At 43.0% G+C, this 20,446-nt stretch overlaps 1 protein-coding gene across 16 annotated transcripts in view; it reads left to right on the top strand.

Moving 5' to 3' along the window:
* Window positions 1-20,446, top strand: part of TSPAN4 (tetraspanin 4) — a 430,007-nt gene that overhangs the window by 132,895 nt on the left and 276,666 nt on the right. For 12 of the 16 annotated variants that reach the window (XR_014955985.1, XM_085581605.1, XM_085581598.1 and 9 more), the window contains one exon: window positions 19,165-19,246. The gene's annotated coding sequence lies outside the window, so the exon portion shown is untranslated. Of the gene's footprint in view, window positions 1-9,452; window positions 11,434-19,164; window positions 19,247-20,446 lie in introns of those variants that run through there. The other 4 variants (XR_014955981.1, XR_014955984.1, XR_014955983.1 and 1 more) reach the window with 1 other exon arrangement.

Here is a 20,446-nt window from a genome sequence, read left to right as displayed (position 1 = left end):
TACCACTTCTGCATTAAAGTGGGAACTACTGACTGATGACATTCCCAAAGGTACCCAGAATCTAGTTATTATTTGATTCAACAGTATTTTAGTCACTTCCCTAGCTGATTGGTGTGACAAGGAAAGGCTTCTGGCCACCCAGAAATATTTTCCACCAGAACTAGGAGGTGTTAACACCCCCCCTTTCTGGGTAATTCAGTGAAATTAATCTGCCAATATTCACCCAGAACATTTCCAGATTTCATGGCTCCTAGCACTACTTTGTAAGCTGTGCTAGAGTTGTTTCTTTTATAAACTATTCATTTGTTGGATTCGTGATTGTACATTCTGATCTGTTTAAAACCCAATTATAGATGTTTGCAAATGTTTCAAAAATTTTTCAGTATTCTAATGAGTGGCTTTATTTTCACAATCCACTGTTTCATGCAAGATTGGGTTCTGGGACTATTATTTGCCTGGTTGGAGTAACTGCCCAGGCTGGTGGATCAAATTTTGCTTCTAAGGTTTCAATTAATTGACAGTTCCTAGCAATATACTCTGATTTTTCTACTGGGAGAGGTATCTCTAGCAGGGGTATTAATGATATGTTTTCTAATGTGCCTTTTTCTGCATCCTCTTCGGCAACCTTATCAGCTAAATGATTCCCCAGGTCCAGTTTGGTCTTACCTCCTTGGTGTGCACTGTAGTGCGTAATAGCAACCTCAGCTGGTTTCTGGATATTTTCGAGTAAATCTCAGATTTGTTTTCCATTTTTGATTGACATGTCTTGAGATGTCAAAAGGCCTCTTTCTTTCCAGATGGCCCAGTGTGCATGCAGCACTCCAAAATTTTTGTATTTTTAATCAGTCCAAATGTTAACTCATTTTCCTGCTAAATTCCAAAGCTTTAGTGAGTGCCATTACACATGGGAGGGAGTGTCCCTGATTCAATTACCTCATGGTGTGTAGTCACTGCATTATCCATATAGTCATTTCCCATTTTGGACAAAGCTGCTCCCATCAGTAAACATCTCTCAATCAGGACTTGCCAAGGGTCTGTCTCCCTAGTCAAGTCTGCTGGAATACACTTCTTTTGTAGTTTGTAAGCAAACAAAGCAAAACATAGTCTTACTCTGCGGTTCCTTCTACTTATTGGGCAGATAAGAGCACAGCAGGGTTAATGATAGAAGTTGCTTTGATTATCACATTGTCTTGCTCCAGCAAGTCTACCTGATACTACACATCTGGCTGGGCCAGTGTTCCCCTTTTTGTTTGAGTACTGACTGCAGCATGTGTGGCACAAAAATGACAATCCCAAAGTCAGTTTTCAAGCTTCCTGGATCAAAGAACAGTAGCTGCTACTGCTCTCAGGCAATTAGACCAGCCTTGGCTGACGTTTAGTTGCTTTGTAAAGTAGGCCACAGCCCTCCTCTGCTCCCCAAGGAACTGTAGCAGCACTCACAGCGCTGTTTAATGTCTTTCATAGGTAAATAGTTCAAACAGGCACATGGGGCCCCCCAGAGTAGGGCCTGCATAAGGGCTTGCTTGAATTGTACCAAGGCAGCCCATGAATCATCAGTGCAGACTATAACGTCCTCCTGAGCTGTCTCCAAGAGCTCATATAGTGGCTTTACTAGCAACCCACAATTGCTAATACACAGGAGATGCCATCCCACCATCCCACAAAATGTACATAACTCTCTTACTGTTTGTGGCAGTGGGTGTTGGTAAATTGCTGCTTTTCATTCTTGCTGCAGCCTCCTTTGTCCTTGGAGAATTTAGAATCCCAAATGGGTTACTGTGGTCTGGAATATTTCTGCTTTGTCTTTGGATCCTCTGTATCGAGTTATCCCAGAAAATTAAGCAAGGCCACAGTCTGATCCGAGCATTGCTGTTTAGTTTCCGTGTCTATCAGAATGTCATCTGCACACTGTAACGAGACTCTAATAGGGTTCTGATCTTTCCATTCCTTCAGTTCTTTTGCCCGTTGATTTCCAAATGTGGTGGGGCTATTTCTCTGTTTGGATTTTTCCATTCAAAAGCAAATAGCTCTTGACTCTAAGTACTCAAAGGGATACAGGAAAAAGCATCTTTGAAATCTAATACGGTAAACAATTCCAATTTTTCACTCAAGGTTGCTTGTAAGGTATAAGGATTTGCTGCTACTGGGTGTATATTTTCTACTACCTTTTTTATGGCTCTAAGGTTCTGTACCAGTTGGTAAGCTTTTCCTTCAGTTTGCATTCTTAACTGCAGAATAGGGGTATTAAATTTGGATTCACATTCCTTCAACAGGCCATATTTTATACATTTTCCCACAAGGGGTTATAACCCCTTATGACTTCCTATTTTCAAAGGGTATTGCTTTTGCCTTACTGGTCCTGCTCTAGGTTTCAATTTCATTCTTACAGGCTCTGCTTTTTAGGATCACCTGGGCACCTCTCCAGCCCACACTATCAGGATCATTGCATCCTCAAGTGATACTGGCAGATGTATCACGTCTAGTTTCAGAGGCTGTAATGCAAAAATAGAGGCTTCCACATAATTAGATTCTGGAATAATAACCAGTATTTTGCCATTTCAAAATTTGATTTCAGCATTTAGTTTTTTGTAAAAATTCTCTCTCAAGGAGAAGCGTTGGCAAATTGGGTAGATGCAAAAACTGGTGAGTCATCCACTATTTTCCTAATTTAAAATTAATGGGTGGAAAAATGGCAGAACTAGAATTCCCTGCTGCACTGATTGTTAGAGAATCGTACTCAAATTTCCTCAAACTGTATTTAGCACTATGTTACTAGCTCCTGTATCTACTAAAAATGCTACATCCTCATTTTCCTCCTTGTTCCCCAGCTTAGCTGTAATCTGAGGTTCTGCCAGGGAAGAATCCTCCAGTTCCCCTCAATCATTGCCAGTGACAGTCACAGGCTGGGCACATCCTTGTCTTCTTCCTTTCCCTGGGGGCACCATTCCTCTAGAAATTCCTTCATTAACTCCAGCTACTTTTTGTTTAGTTATTTCTTGCTGGTTTTCTTTGTTCTAAAAAACTCCCCAAGCAATATCTAACAGTTTCCCTAAATCATACTGGTCTTGTCCCTGAGCCTGTTGTAATTTCCTTCTAATATCATCTGAGGATTGCCTCACAAATATGGGGGCTAATTGAGTTTTTCCTTCCTCTGTTTCAAGATCAATATTAGTATATTTTTGAGCCGTTTCTTTCAGGCAGTTTAAAAATTCACTAGGTGATTCCTTACCATCCTGCTTAATTTCAAAGAATTTTGACATATTGATAGCCTTTGGTATGGCATTTCCAATTCCATATAGCATCTATTGTTGATATCTATTTAAATCTCTCTCTAAACATGGGCACATAACGGTCCCACTTGGGATCCACAGTGGGAAAATTAAAGTCCAGTGTACCTGACAAGTTACCTGTCAAAATTTGCTCTTCTACAAACCACCTACTGGTTTTAACAACCATCTCTCTTTCTGTACTGTCAAACAACATTTCTAATATAGCGTCTATATGCTTCCAGTCTGGATCCTGAAGTTTTATCATCATTTCAAATGCTTTTGCCATTTTGTCTGGGTCCTCTTGATAGGTGCCAGGCATCAACTTCCAATTATTAAGGTCTGTTATTGAAAATGGAACTTTTACTGTAATTGGACCATTCATACCAGCTGCCTGATGAAAGGCAGCTCCTCTCACATCTCTGTGTTTAGCTCTAGCTGTCTCTGCAGTCAGACTAAACCCCTCTGTTCCTTGATATATCCTCTCTGTCTCTTCTGTCTTCTCTGCTCCGTGATACATCCTCTGTCCTCTCTACCTTCTCTTCCAGACCTGATAAATCCACCTCTTTACGTGCCATTTCCCTCATGATATCAGTCTCAGCAGCCTGGTTTTCTGTTCCCCCATCCAACCTGCAGTTAGGACTGACCGTAACATTTAAATCATCCTTCATACTGGGGAGATGTTTAGAACAACTTTGTCCTGTGCTGCACATAGAGCAGCAATGTTTTAACCATTTTCCTTGATTCTCCCTTTCAATAGCCTGTGTAAAAGGCTCTCAGCAGGCTGGATTCAAGCCACAATCTTTCTGCCATTCAGGACGATTCCGTAAAGTGAAAAACATATCAGCGTATGTAACCTCATCCCATTTCTGTTCCCGTCTTAAAAACAACATTCAAGGTTCCATTTTGTGGCCGCTTTTCTCCAGAGTCTAGTTGGTACAGTGGCCACCGCTGATTGCAGCACTTAATCAAATTCTCCCTGGTTGCTGGTCCCCCAGGGGGGGCTCCAAACTTTTCCAATGTTATAAAAGGCAACCAAGTGGGTTTTTTTTCACAATAACCCTTTTAGATTATCTACTGCCTATCTCTGAATAGTAGACCCAAAATGCTACAATACTGATAAAAATGCAAACACAAATTATGGATTGATAAAACCAAGTCAAAAAGTGAATTCTGGAATATGAAATAACCCAACCAATGCCCTGGAAGAGCTACATGTCCTATATGGACAGGATTCCCAAAGGAATACCTTATTATCAAATAGGATCTTATCTGTGCCCCAGACTGGTCCGGGGATCTGTGGTCTTCTCCAGGAATGTCCCAGTGCCCGCATGAAGATCCAGGGATCCCTCGGATCTACGGGAGATCAGGCAGAGTGCCCCATTGGGAGTTGGCAAAAATGATACCAAAATTGGCCAGACAAAACTTTCTAGCACACTTTTGAGCATTAGAAAGCAGACATTCCTCACTGCAGCGCTGGGCACTTGGAGGCTCGAGTGTGCCATGCGCACACAGATTACACACTCATTAGCTCTCCCTGAGTACTTGGTGTGTAGGGATTATTTTACGTAGTCACACCCCTTATCAGAATTCCTTATATTTGGGGTCTGTCTTCAATGTCCGGTGTGCTTTATAGGGGGCTGTCCCTCGACCCCCACTTTTGATTAACTGCAATACCATTGCTTTGCGTAACTTCTGCTGTTGCAGCCTTGCAGAGCTGAGCTGGCATCCTTCTTCTATTTTGCATGACTTTTGTTTTGTTGGCCTTATCTACTTCTCCAAAGCTACCTTGTTCCCTTTATTAGATAAAAGTAAACTGTTGTTCTGTTCTGCTGTCCTTATCATTTTGATATCTGTTGCTGGAATGAGTATTTGAAAGAGTGTCAGAGAGTAGAAAAAATGCAAGAAGTATCTCTGGTACTGGCAGGCAGGCCTGTGAGCAGTCAGGACTTGTAGCAGGGGTCCAGAAAGGGCTGACAAGAAACGTTTGTATGCAGGACAGGTTGACAAGAATGCTGAAACTGAAATAGAATCTTAACAACCTTGTCTTGCTGTTCAGTTTCTTTTTTTATAATTTGAGGAAACAGGATTTTCTAAGTATTATATTGTGAATAAATGTTATCCAGCACATGCCATATCTTTCCCCACTTTCTCTTATCATAAGGAAGAGAACTCCAGCCTAGGTTAGCCTCTGGGTTAGAAAGTGGCTCAGAATAAGTTTTGCGTACTGCTCTCCGTAGACTTTTATATGCTGCTTTGTCTGTCCACATCTTTGTCTAACCTTCTGTATATTCTTCCTAGGAGAGAGTCACAAGTCCTGGTTATATGAGAAAGTCACTTCACCCCTCTTGAGCTTCAGTTTTTCTCTTGCTTTGGCACCTTACTTTTCAATTCACTTTTGCTACAGTGTTTTTTTTTTTTTTTCCCTCTGCTTTGAAAGACAGGAGATTGGAACTCTGTAAAAGATGGGCCTCCTTGGAGCTTCTTGGCTGTTGACCAGCATTGAGTCTTGATTGGTCCTCACACGAATTGGTATCTCAACCACAGTTTGAAATTGTTACCCAGAAAGTTTTCCGTAACTACGAGCCACAGTCAGTAGTTTTTATTGTTACTGAATATTATTTTCAGCCCTGACAAACTTAGCTTTTGCAAATAGCACTAGAGTGCTGACGCTTGTGATGCAAATTTCTGTAGCTGAGAAGGCCACCTGATGGTAAATGTTTCTGCTTCTTCCTTCAGTCAAATGGCTTTGAGGCATTTCTTAGAGGAACTTGGCTGGAATATTGTATTAGGTACCTTTGTGTTTTTGAGGCTTCAACAGCTAGATTTAAATGCTGTGGAACATGTACGGAAAACCCAGGAAATGAGAAACTAATATCTGCCAAGAAAAAGCACTTTTGCATTTTTATACTGTCATTATATCTTAAACCCCAACCCTTCTGGCCTGATTCCTGTTACAGCTCTCCTGTACAGGAAAAAAAACTTGGCTTTGACTACCCTTTCATTTTTGCTTCTAAGCCTCTGGTGGTGCCAGCAAGTCACTTCTGTAAGCATCCAAGTTTAAATAGCAGCCTTTTTAGCCTGTAGTGGAAAGTGTCCCACCTGGTCCTCTTCTGCCTAAAGAGGGGTGAGTGCAGCGCCTTGCCCTGAGGATCTGGGAACATAAACGGTAGAAAATGTATTTTCCTGAGTTCCCTTAGAGCTGTACAGAGAACCCTGGAGGGAGAAAGGCAGCTGAGAAGAAATGAATGTTGGTAAATGGTATTAAAAGCTAGTAGACAGGGAGACATGAATGCAAGATACATAGGGCTGTTAAGTGAGGGAGACTGCAAACCTAATTTATGCCTGTGGCATGAGGAATGAAATAAGAAAGGTGGCACACAGTAAGGTCGCTTGGCTCCTCATAAATTTTGAATTGTCTACCTTACCTTTTTTTTAATATCCTGTAAAATGAAAAGCTGAGATCATTAGAAGATGTGCTGGTGAAGGTGATAGGAAGCGAGAGAAAAAATTTCCGTATTCTCATCTTAATTTCTCTGATTGTCAGTGATTTGTTAGTCAGTTATCGGGGAGTTGGATATATCTCTAGTTTGTTAAAGTGTAGATTATGTTGTTCAGTTTATCTTGCCTGCATCTTTAGAATCACAGTTGGCATGACAATATTTTGGACTCATTCCAATGAAGAAAAAGATTATAATTTTTTAGCACCCCTCTGTGCAGAATGGCACTTAAACTTCATATATTCCTATAATTTAAGTTATAATGTAAAGAAATCACTGTTTAAAACAAATAGGTGAGGGCCTGCTAATTCCTGGAAATCCTTTTAATTAAGGGGAGGAGGAGAAAAAGAAGGAAAGGTAGCCCTTTGGTATTGGACTGGGACTTTCATGTGTGGTGCAGAATATGCGAGTGCTCCCAGAGAGCAAACAGTGCTAATGAGAAATTACCAGTGAGGTGTGAGCACTTGCTTTGCAGAGCAAGACCCATGAATTGGTCTTTTAAACTTCACCAGTCCCTTCTCATTTCATCCTCAGCTGACTTGCAGCCCTCTAAAAAATGTGTATTTGCCTTAGGTTTCTCAGTCCCTTGGGAGGCCCATAGCAGCTCTGCACATTGTGTGCTGTGATCTGTTCTTGTGGGAGGGTGGTGGGAGCTTCAGCATCACATGTGGATTTCTTCTGCTTGTAAATAGGTTAAGGCTGTGTCTTGTGATCTGGTTATAAATTCTCTGGAGGCCAGCAGAGGCTTTTCGTAAATATCTTAGCCTTTTCCATGAGAACCTTCACATTTGAAGTACATTTTTTTGGACCAAACTTATGTGATCCCTAAGAGTGGCCATTCTCTTTGGTGGCAATCTGAATTCCAGCTGGATAAAATCTCAGCTTTTTGGTGTCGTCTCTGTTCATCACATGAGGTAGCTGTTTTTCAAGAGGATGTTTTTAAACCATGTCTGTTTCCATAAACTTTCCAGGCATAGTTGTCTTTACAAGGTGGGAGAAATGTACATTTAAAGGCATTATTTAAAATAATCCCCAGAAAAATTCATTAACTTCAGTGAAGTATCCTTAGGCAAGTACCTGATGTGTCTTAAATTCAAAAAGGACACATAGGCCAGCCTTCTTCCTCCTGTCTTTTGTAGATGCCATCCAGATGCCAGACTTTTTAAAATGCTGCATGGGCATGAGTATTCAGCTCTTAGTGAAGTGGGGTTCTTAGCCTGTCACCTACAATGTACATATCAGTAGCAGTCACATATTAATATTGATGGGAATGGTGTAGTAGATAGGGACAGGCGAACGGAAGATTTCGGGATGTGACGGAAAGAAAGACCCCTTCCCCCTCTCACCCTCCAACATGTTATCCATTTACCCCAAAGAATGTAACCACACCTAACCCAGTAGTTTTCCACTCCTGACTAACCCTAGAGACCCTACCAACCCCCCCCTGACGTAGCAGAGTCCCCCAAGACTATTTAAACCCATGAGATAAGATAATAAAGGCTTTCGACCGTCCACCACACTGGTGCCTGCGTGTGTCGTTAGCCCGAGTGGCCCAGGGGAGACTGGGCTGCCGTGCTGTTCCTTGAAACCAGGTCGCCTTGCCTTCCCCTGAAGGCAACATAACTGGTGCCGAAGCCCGGGAATAATTCGCTCGGGCAGCGGGTGTCGCCTGGACAAGAGCAGCGGCCAGACCGGTGAGACCGTGTTCTCGGCAAGGGAGACGTCCCAGGACCCGCGATCATCATGGATGCCATCGCCAGGGTCGTAAGTGAGGTTCATAAGCAATGGGGAATTGAGTGTAAGCTCAAAGACTTTTATCTTGCTATAGCAAGGCTGCTTGAGCGTGGGGCAATTGAACGCCCTGTGGATGTTTTGCATCCGGAGATATGGGAAAAATGCACAGCCGCGCTGGCCGAGGACACGAAATCCTCAGGCAGCGGCAAATGCCTTAAGGCGTGGGGAAAAGTAGAGAAAGCCCTGCGCAGAGCAATAGAAGAGCAAGAGACATGGAGCGCAGCGCGTACGTGTTTATTAGTTACACCCAAGCTAGGGGTAGGAGCGGCAACGCAAACTACCCCTGAGGGTGACCCGCCCGGGAGCGGGGATCCGGGAGGGGCCGGCGCGTCGCCCCCCTCCCCGGGCGGGGGCCCGGGACCCCCCGCGGAAACCTCCCAAAAATCCGCGGCTTCCCCATCCGCCCCGCCACCGCCGGTCAGTGACCCGGTACCGGAGGTGCAGCAGCGCGCAGAGTTCTTTTGGCAGGGACTGGCGGGGGAAGCCAGAGCCGCGGGAGCCGCGGCTCGGGAGGGGATGCTGCCCACGCCGCCTCCATACGCCTTTGAAAATGGCGCCAGCAGCCAAGGGGAGGGGCGGGGCGCGGGCAGTCTCGGCGCGAAGAGCCCAGAAGCGCGGAGTTTCGCTAATGTGCGTGTGCGGGAGAAAGAGGAAGAAAGCGGCAGAGGGCTCGGAGCCGATCGGCAGCCGCGCCTGACGCTGCCACCATATAAGGGAGAAACCCCCCTCTGCAGGAGGCAGGGCGAGCCCGGGGGGCGGCAGCGGCGCCACCCCCGGGGGGAGGAGCGGGGTCGGAGCCGCGCAAAACGGCACCGAGCCCCGGAAGTGCGCTGGCATTCGACTTCCGACTCGGAGTCCGGCAGCAGCTCCGGCAGCTCTTTCGAGCTGCCGGGAGCCGGCTGGGACTCTGAGACGAAGAAAATAGAGCCAATGCAATTTAAAACAAAACCAAGTAAAGCTTTAAGCCGCACCGAAAAGCAGCCACAATACAAACCAGCCCAGTTTACCGACTGGGGAGAAATAAAAATAGCCTGCGCTGAGCTGTCCCCAGCTGGCATGGCAGCCCGCCGCGGCGCCTCCACCCCAAGCACGCCCGAGAAGAGCCTGTTTGGGGCTGCGGGAGGAAGGGGCATCTGGCCAAGGAATGCAGGTCCCGGACCCAGGGAAACGGGAGAGGGAGGGGGCGTGCAGGCTGCACCCAGCCTCCTCCCGCTGCAAATGCAAAGCAGCCCATCTATGCCAACCCCCAGTGGGACGGGGCGCCCTTATACCCCATACCCCCACGGGAGGCAGCCAGCTTCGTACCCTCGCCAGCGAATTTCGCAACACAGCCTGCGGTACCTTCGTACCCACTACCGCCGCAAGCAGCGCCTGTGCCGCAGGGTCAGCAGGGGACGCCCCAGAACGGGACCCCTGGGTGGCCCTGGCCATGAAAATAGGGAAGGAGCCACCGAAGGTGTGGGGGACGTGCCGCCTTTATGGCAGTCAGGACCCCCATGTCATAGGGCTTCAGTTTTGGGCAAACACAGGAGCAGACTGCTCGATTTTTCCCCAAGCACTGTGGCCCCGACACTGGCAATGCAAAGAAGTCCCCCCAGTGAACGGAGTGGGAGGGCCGTCCCGAGCTTGGAAAAGCACCCAATTAGTAGCCATAACGCTTCATACAAAAAAGGGACCAGAACAAACAGTAGCAATCCACCCCTACATTTTGCAAAACTCTCCACCCCTGATAGGAAGGGACATCCTTGCTATGTTAGGAGTCAGGATTACAAATTTATAATAAGGGCCACTGCCGTACACCCACTGCTGCCAATCAAACTGACTTGGAAATCACCAGACCCCATATGGGTCGAGCAGTGGCCCCTGTCAAAGCCTCGAATGGCAGCCTTGCTGGAACTGGTTGACCGCGAGCTGCAAAAGGGTCACATAGAACCCTCCACCAGCCCGTGGAACACCCCTGTGTTTATATACTAGAAACTACCTTTCTAACCCTAAACGAAACCAAACCGAACCTGACTAACTCCTGTTAGCTTTGTTATGATGTTAAACCCCCTTTCTACGAAGGCATTGCTTTAGACACCCCCTTCAGTTACTCCACAGCCAGTGCCCCCCACCAGTGCAAATGGGACACTCCCCGCAGAGGAATCACCCTGAGTCAAATCACAGGACAAGGCAAATGTTTTGGTAATGCAACTTTAGCAAAGCAGAAAGGCAACTTCTGCACTAAAGTTGTCAAGCCCAACAGAAAGATCGGTAAGTGAGTAGTCCCATCCGCATCTGGGATGTGAGTTTGCCAGCGATCCGGAGTGAGTCCTTGTGTGTTCCTTGCCAAATTTAATGACTCTATTGACTTCTGTGTCCAAGTTCTGATTGTTCCTAGAGTCCTATACCACTCAGATGAAGAAGTGTACCACCTTTTCAAAGAACCTGACAGACTGCACAAAAGAAAAATAATCACAGGTATAACTATCGCAATGCTGCTCGGCCTGGGAGCAGCTGGTACAGCCACAGGTGTCTCAGCCATCGCAACCCAACAGCACGGACTCTCTCAGCTGCAAATGACCATCGATGAAGACCTGCAGAGGATCGAGAAATCCATCTCCTATCTAGAGAAATCAGTCTCTTCGCTTTCAGAAGTAGTTTTACAGAATAAGCGAGGACTGGACCTCTTGTTCATGCAACAAGGAGGACTGTGTGCAGCTTTGAAAGAGGAATGCTGCTTTTATGCAGATCATACAGGAGTCGTTAAAGACTCTATGGCAGAACTCCGAGATAGACTGGCTCAGAGAAAGAGAGACAAGGAAACCCAGCAGAGCTGGTTCGAATCCTGGTTCAATCAATCACCTTGGCTCACCACTTTAATTTCTGCCCTGGTAAGTCCACTGGCAATACTGCTTTTAGCTGTTACCATAGGACCATGCCTGCTGAACAAGTTAGTCTCATTTGTTCAGGCCCGTCTAGAACGGGCAAACATTCTGTTCGTGGGCCAGCAACAAATGCTGTAAACCAAAAACTGCTAACACAGTCAGCTACAAAAGCCTTCGAAACTCACCTTGCGAGATTTACTCAAGTTTACCAAAAACCCTTTTTTCCTTACCAAGTTACAAGTTTGTACCTCACTCCAGTGCCTATATCTACAACTACCTCATGTTACTTATGAAAAGGAGGGGGGAGATGTAGTAGATAGGGACAGGCGAACGGAAGATTTCGGGATGTGACGGAAAGAAAGACCCCTTCCCCCTCTCACCCTCCAACATGTTATCCATTTACCCCAAAGAATGTAACCACACCTAACCCAGTAGTTTTCCACTCCTGACTAACCCTAGAGACCCTACCAACCCCCCCCTGACGTAGCAGAGTCCCCCAAGACTATTTAAACCCATGAGATAAGATAATAAAGGCTTTCGACCGTCCACCACACTGGTGCCTGCGTGTGTCGTTAGCCCGAGTGGCCCAGGGGAGACTGGGCTGCCGTGCTGTTCCTTGAAACCAGGTCGCCTTGCCTTCCCCTGAAGGCAACAGAATGGTGGGGAATAATTTACTGATTTCTGATACAGTTAAACTCATTTAATGGAAGGATGAGTGTTTCAAAGCTGGATATGTCAGCTCTCTGAGTTTCATTCCTCTGGCATCATGGCTTTTTGAAAACAAAAGCTATGTACTGTCTAGGGAGTTTTCTGTTGAACTTTTAATAACTTTGTGATCAGGTGCTGTGCAATTCAGCAGGTAATTGGTCTGTGTTCAACCCAAGATATTTCAACAGGAGTATGTACATGACCACCAGTTTGTACTAATTAAATAATTGCTTCCATTAAGCTGAATGTAATTAATGCAAATTTGATAATAGAGAAAGGTAAGTGGGCAATTTAGCTGCGGTGGGTTTGTTGCAGAATTTTCAATGATTTACTTTGTGGCAAAGAAGAAAGCATTGGAAAATATTGCTACTCAACAGCTCAACTGAAAAGGGATCATCTTGCAGTATGCATGGCTGCATATTAGACTTGTGCTGAAAGCTTTTTATTCTCCTCTAAGGTTGTATGACAGGTTATAGTTAGAGCTGGGAGAAAGGAGGCTTTTTTTTTTTGTTTTCCTCAAGGAGCTTTTAAGGCTTAGAAAACTTGAATATACAGACAAGGTTGTGTCATTGCCTGAAGTGGCCCAGCAGTGTCCATGGCTCAAGGGGCAGTGATCCAGTGCTTGGAGATGAGGCAGGTCCAAGGTTGGGTCAGGGGGGTAGAGAGCCAGGCACAAGATTATGTGAACAATGCAAGGCCCAAGGGCTTGAGATTCATTACAGCTCCATAGCACATACATGTGTTATTCCTGAGATGAGTATCTTCTCACCAGGACTTTGGTTCTTCTTGGCAGAGATTTTTTTTCCCCATTCTTTTATTTCTATTTTTAACACCTGAAATGCCAGCCTGAAACTGGAAAAACTTTATGAAAGTCAGGAAAATTATGAAACCTTATTTATTTGAATTTACTTCACTGTTTTTGATTGTTGTGTCTTCACAGGAAAGAATGTGTTAATCTCCTCCAGCATGGTACTGGAAGACCATTGAAAAATATGCTTTCATCCCTGGGTTGAAATTTTCTGTGTTTTAAATGCTTCTGTCTTGTCCCAGAGCAAAGAAAGCCAAACTGAAGCAGGCATAGCTGGGACAGGATGAAGTCTTGAGCACCAATCTTGCTGAGCAGAACCCAGCCAGAGGTGTCCCTAGGCACAAGCAGAAATCATCAGAACTCTTCAATTTCAGTGCCTTGTATATGAGGAATTTCCTGAAAACTGCTGCCAGCAGCAGTGCTGGATACTGGGGGACTGACAATCAGTGAATTCCTAGTAATTTTGTCCTTGCCACTGCTGCTGTTAGGGATGAGCCACAATAGTTCAGTTGTCAGTGGAAGCTAGGGAGGAGGGCAGGTGTGATCCTACACTAATTTCCTCCTTATTCTCACCTGCATAACTGTCCCTGCTCTCTGAACTCATATGCTGGAGTGCAGAATTTACTTTCCATGTCCTGTTATTTTAAATGTCTCCTAAGAATAAGATAAGATCAAAGCCCCTCAAGTGTGCTTTAGATAAATGGCTTGCTTTTTGTAAGCAAAAGCAAAAGATTGAATTGCCTTGACATTTTGTAATCTTTCTGATTTCACGTGCTGAAGTTGAAAGCATTGTGAAAGGCCCTTGTCATTTTTCTGAAGTCTGCTGGGTCTCTGAGGACAGGAGTAATATCCTCATTTCCTTGCAGTCTCATTTCTGTATCTGGTCCTGCAACCTTCAGAAGCCTGATGTAAGATTTTGTTTTCCTCAGGACTCTGCTGGCTTCTGGACAGTTTAGGCATACTTGTTGCTAAATTATATCTGATGAGAAAATATGAGAAGATCAAAATAGATTTATTCTCTGGAATACCTCAGCTACATGAGTTGCTTGAGGGTGAAGCTGGGTGACTTCTTGTCAATCAGTACTGTCCTATTCTCCATGGCACTGATCTCTGTTTGAACTGCTGGAATTTATTATTTGGGGAATGAGCTTTCCCAGCCTCGGCTCTAATCTTATTTACTTGTGAACAATCTGTATACAGCATTGACACAAAAAATTTCTGTGCCAAGCTAATATGCAGTGCAAGGAATAACATATTTAGATGTCTGTGTTGGATTTGGGAGGCTGTGAAGCTCATCATTCCTGCCTTCTCTTATCAAATAGTTGACTGCAGCATTCTGCTACAGTGCAGCCTGTCAGGAGTAGTGATATTTCTGTCAAGGCAAAGAAAGAAAGACAATTCAGTCCTTTTCTCTTTCTGCTCTGTTGCTTCAAGAGATGCAGAGCAGAGAAATGTGATCCCTTAGGATCTCTGAAAATAGTGAGGTGAGGATATATAGAGAAGGCAAAAATCAGCTACAGGAGTCCATGCATTGAGAAATTCCAGATTCAATTGATTTTGATACCCCAGTTTTCAAAGTGCCTTTTGGTAGAAGGTATTATAGATGAAGCTGTCTTAAGGCAGCAGACAGCACCATCAGGGCTCTTCCATGGACACAGCAGGGCTGGGGTGGGGTGTTGTCAATGAACTGTCAAATTCTTAGACCAAAATGACTCTTTTGATAGTCACTTTTTCCACATAAATGTCAGAATTAGTAATTCTTTATTGATGGTAAAACATTTTGTCAATCATTTCTCCCTTGAAATGAAGACAATGCAATTAATAATGCTGAAAAGAAATGTTTCACAAAGGATGGAAAATGTACTTATTTTGAGTCTTGGTGAAAAACAGAGCCCTCAGTCTTTGCCACTGTTTTTGAAAAAAAGTTGTTTTCTGACAAGATTTCTTTTGGTAAGGAGTGTCACACCTCAGGGGAGATGAGGAGGTAATGAATGGCTGTTGTGTCAGATGTGTCTGTGTGTGATGTGATCCTCCTTGCTTAAAAACACACTCACAGGTGAGACACACATGCAAAGACTGTGCTCATTAGAGCTTCTCTCCAGATGCAAGGGCAAGGACTGTGGCTCACATGGCTGGCATTCAGGTATTTTCTAATCTGCATTTGGAGAGTTTCCCACTCCTTTCAGTTGCCTGGCTGTCCTCAGCAACTGACCTTAATCCCAAATTTCAGCCAAGGCTGAACCTTGTGTACCAAGGCAGGGAGGTTTTGAGCTAGAGATGTCTTCCCTCCCAAGAAATAGACTGCCCTGTTTTTTGCACTTGGGACATGATGAAAATATAATTAATTTATCCTAATCTGTTTAACATTAGCCATACTGCCACTGCCCTTCAGATATCTGGTTTGTGTTGGTGATACTTTTTTTCTTCCCCCTGAAAACTGAGCTACTTATATCAGTTGGAGTGGCTGCAGAAGAGCAAGGAATTTGGCTTTGCATGAGGCTTTCAAAATAATTACTCATGATTCTAAGATGGCTGGATATATTTCAGTGTCAGCACTGGGTATGCATTTTTAAGAATGCTATTGAAACTTTCATACAAAAAAATCCACTATATATGTTCCTAAGATATTATTTTACTTGATTAAAGAAAGTATTGATTGCAGTGCTATTGAATAAACTCTGATTTAATCTTTCAAAACATCTACAGCACTTTCCTCCTTTCAGGACAGGCGGAATTTAAATGAGCACCAAGCAAAGAAGGGGACAGAAACATTTTTTTGACGTTATACCCCTTTTTGCTTTAACTATGGCTTGTTAGGCTAAATACATAATCACAAGCTCAGAAGCTTAATTTTTTGTTGAAGGGAGCTTCTGTAGCAAGAGTTTGAAAAGTCACAGTGTGATGTCAAGTAAGCCTGAAGTTGCACTGGCCTTGAGCTTGTTCTGTGCAATAATGTGAATTAACCTCAGTGAAAATTCAACAGCCGCAGTCTTGGGCTAGCAGAGCCTCCGGATTATGACAACAAAGAGACCTCAGTGTTTTTATCCTTTGAAAGTTAAATTAAAAGGTTAAAAGAAGAACTTTGAAGTGATCAGTGTTTTGATGGGGTCTGTATGGTATTAAGCACTTTCAACAAAAGGGATGCTGAGATTCCTTGTTATCTAGTTTTCTGGCAGGCATGAAAAAATTAAGTTCATAAAACAAAAAGATTAATGAAAAGGGAAGAAATCTATTTTAGATTTTAATAATGATTCCTGTTCTATTCATTTATTTATAATAATTTTATAATTAATTAAGTTCTAGATTTTAGCATTGTTTCCCATAGATATATTTCATTAGGTGGGCAACAGAGCTTCTCCTTGGCTTCAGGCAAAAGTTCAGAATTTATTTCTGGGCTATGTGTCTGGTCAGTTGTGTTTTTATATGTATATCATGGTGCTAAAACACAGAAGGATTTATAGCAAAAGAGTTAAAGTTGTGGAGATCTCAGAGTTCATTAGGTCAAGCAAATTCTCTAATGCTATAAATCAAGCTAGATCAAGTATACAGAAGACATACAAGCACTTTCTTGGCTCAGAAACAAAGCAGAAACATTGTAGAAACAATTCCTCCACCTCTAAGTTTACTCAAATTTTTGTTGGTTTTGTTTCTTTTGGTATTTGAAAATGGAACAAATATGGGATTCTCTTCTTTCTAATAAGCTGGAAACAAAAATAAAGACACATTTGTCCCACTGAGGTCCTTTATACCGCAGAACACTCTCCCAAGATGATCTCCATTCATACCTCACTTCTATAAAGTTCACTCTTAAAAGCTGCTGGGAAATAGACTTTGGATGCATTTTCCCAGTTGTGAATAATCTGTCTATGGATGCAATTTGGATAAAAGACATCATGAGGGAGAGCAGATTTTGTACCTTGGATGGCACTTCAGGTGCTGTGCCTGACAACAGTAAATCTGTTCTAGGCAGCAGAAGTGTTCAGAAGTGGGTAAGAACACATTGATGCAATCAGTAGTTCATAGTGTCCTTCTCATCTGGAATCACTTCTTTCCTGAAAGATCTTCTAGTGCTGTACTTGAATTGCTTAATTTATGCAATTATTGGTACATCTCCTGTACTGAATGTGTGGTTAAATGGGAAGGAATAGCTTTATTTCTTCTGTCTGTCTAACCTAATTAATCTGTTTCATTTATTCAGTAATTAGACCATGCAGGTTTTTTTGGTTTTTTTTTTAACTCATGAAGTAGAAGACAGGAGTGCTGAACATCTGTGTTTGTTCCTATGGAGTCTGTCTGGTTGAATAAAGGGCATCCTCCAGTGTCATACTCTTCACTTGAAACAGGTGTTTGAAGTTCACCCTTTTGGATGACTTTGAACCAAAGGCAGGGAAAGCCTACTGGTAAAAGAGGCATCAAACGCCTTGCAGGCCTTTTGGAAGAGTTAGATCTCTCTTTGATATCATTGGTTTCAGTCAGGCTGTTAGGTCTTAAAGCATCTTGTTTTTGAGGATTAAACTGTACTCTTAATTGTCTATTCCTGATGATTTCTGTTACTCCAAGTATACTAATTCTGCCTTAATAACTATGGAAGTCATTGCATTGGCATAAAAACACTTCTTACTCTGCTTTTAACACTCTTCACTTAAAAGCTTTCCATTGAAAGCCTTTCAGCCAGTCCATAATTGGGGTGGTGGGGGATGAGAAGCATGAATAAGGCCGTAGCACCTGGTTAATAATTTCTTCTCAAGTCCTCTGGGCTCCTGGAAGCAGTGTGCATTTTTAAGTGAGTCTTATCACGATGGAAGTGAAGTGCCACAGAGATGAGTAATGGAGAAGGGCTGAGATGAGAGAGCTGGAACTATTCAGCTTTTAGAGGAGAAGACTCAGGGGGAGTCTTATCATTCTATATAAATAGTTGAAGGGAGGGAACAAAGAAGATTGGAGTGAGGCTCTTTTGAGTGGTGCCCAGTGACAGGAACAGAAGCACCGACTGAAACAGAGGAAGTTTTGCCTGAACATCAGGAAAATACTCTTGCTGTGAGGGTGACTGAGTGCTGGCACAGGCTGCCCAGAGAGGTTGTGCAGCCTTGTGGTTGGAGATATTTAAAAGCTGTCTGATACAATTCTGGGCAACTGGCTCTGAGTGCCTCTGCTTGAACGAGACAGTTGGATCAGATGTCCTCCAGGGCTCCCTTCCAACCTCAACCAGGCTGAGATTCTGTGAAGCTAAGTTTTTATACAGGACATCATGTGGGCAATGACATGATCTGAGATGGAGGTTTAATTTTACATCTGCCCTGTCTTATCCAGTACAATATGTAGTTACTTCATTATTTTGTATGTAATGATGGCTTTTGCTGTTCTACTGATGGCGTTCTTTTTTTTTTAAATTTAATAAACTCTTTTCAATTTCTGTGTGCATGATATTTTGGGGAGAGCTCTGCTTTCTTTTAAAGCAATAAATGAAAAATTATTTTCTGTGGTTATACAAAAAAAGATCAGAATTATAACTTCTTTAAAAACCAAAATAGTACACAAGACAGATTCCAATGCTTTATGTTCTATGAAAATATTTTGATATTAGAAAGCTGATTTTTAATTTTTCTTTTCAGGTTCTTGTATTTTGTTTTTCAATGAACTTCATCCCCCAACCCACTATTGGATTTATACATTATATAGTCTGGATCTGTGTACATGGTTTTTTGAGTCGCAAGTCCATAAAGTGCTCATATCTGATCCAGTGTTTAATGGGATGAATTGCTCATATCTGATCCAGTGTTTAATAGGATTCAGATTATGCAAAGAAGCTGATAATACTACCCTTTTCTAATGAAGTGCTTGAACATATGCCTAAGTGGAAGCATGCTATGTGTGATGTTCAGAAGTGCCTATGGGAGAAAGGGTCTAAAATCCCATTGAGAGTGAAGAACATGATCCCACCAGTTTAGAATGTGATGTCTCCCTCTTGCTCTGCTCCTGCTGCCATTGTTGGTTGTTGTCATTCTGATGACTTCAGGAGCCAAGCTGGGGTTTCATGCACCATCCTTTACAGTCCCACCTTGCCAGGTTTTTCCTCTATTAGGTTTTAATCCAGTGGGTTTAGCGTAGTTAATGAGTGGGAGTCTCTTTTGTCCTTCTCAAAGGCACGGTTAGAAAGAGTTTTTCCCCTTGTGTTTTGTAAAAGACATGCAACTTCTGACACACAGGCTCTTGTTTTGCAGGTCCCCAGTGTGCTGGTTGCAGAGAGGCCACCTTGTCTACTGGGATCACACCAAGTGCTCTGAGTTCCCATTCCTCCATCAGGTACGTGAGCAGTTGTGATCAATTTTTTGATTTGAAATAACATTTGGAGTAGATAATTACATTTAAACTGCAAGCCTCGATGAATGGCTTTGTAGACAGTAGAAATGACAAGATGCAGAAAGTAGTACAGTTAATATAATAGATCAGACTGGTACCAGCAGATGTTGCTTACGTTGCTGATGTGGGTTGTGTTTCCTTCTTTCCTCTGGGGTGTGGTGGCCTGGAAAGACATTGTACTGAGCTCTTTGTGTGAGGGGACTGAAGTGAATTATTGGCCCAGGATCCTTGTTTTTTCATACTGGCAAACTTCATATGATGTGGTTGTTGTTTACCTAAACATGGAGCACAATTGTATTCTTTCATACTCAGATAACTTTTTTTTTTTACTTTGTTTGATTTATGACAAATGCTGATATATTATGAGAATTCACTGTTTAAGGAAAAAAAAAATTGAAATAATAAATAAAACCCGAAGTCATGCATGAAATCTGCCAATCTTCATATTTCCCCCCAAATCTGAATTTTTTTTTGCACAGCATATGTATTTTGATAGGAAAAAAACCCAGATCCAATCCTTGAAATCATGTTATAAAACAGTGAAGATGTAGAAGAACACACTGTGAGAAGGAAAGGACAGATAAACAGATTAAAAAAAGAGATGCTGCAGCACCTGACAGAGCTGCTGTACCTATATAGTTGATCACCCAGCAACAAATGGCTGAGAGACTGAGATATATTTGGGATAATCTCAGAGTGCAGCTCCTGAAGTAGGCAGAAAGGAAGATGATGATGCATTGGTGTTTATGTTCAGTCCCTTCTAAAGCCCTGTAGGGAAGAATATTTCTGAATCTTCTGGAAGGCTAAAGCTGGAAATAAAACACTGTAATAACTTCCAAGTGGATATATCTGAAGTGGTGATGCTTTTCAATAGAGGTTCAGTCTTTCCCCTTTATTTTATTTAAAATACTTCCTATTTCAGTTTCCTTTAAAGAGTGACAGGTGACAGAGTGACCAGTCCCAACCTGAGGAAAGTGAGATTTTGTCAGAAAACTAGAAAGAAAAATAATTTCTGGCTTGCAGTTTAAAAGAAAATACAGGTGACAGCAAATAGCAAGTACTCACTGTTTGCAAGCTACTGAAGACAGTCAAAGAAACAATCACCATTACGTGGTGTCCCTTTTCACTGGGAATTGCAGGTGA

This window comes from Lonchura striata, chromosome 5 (genome assembly GCF_050655825.1).
Source record: "Lonchura striata isolate lonStrDom1 chromosome 5, ASM5065582v1, whole genome shotgun sequence".
Lineage (NCBI taxonomy): Eukaryota > Metazoa > Chordata > Aves > Passeriformes > Estrildidae > Lonchura > Lonchura striata.
This window is presented reverse-complemented; position numbering and strand designations above follow the sequence as displayed.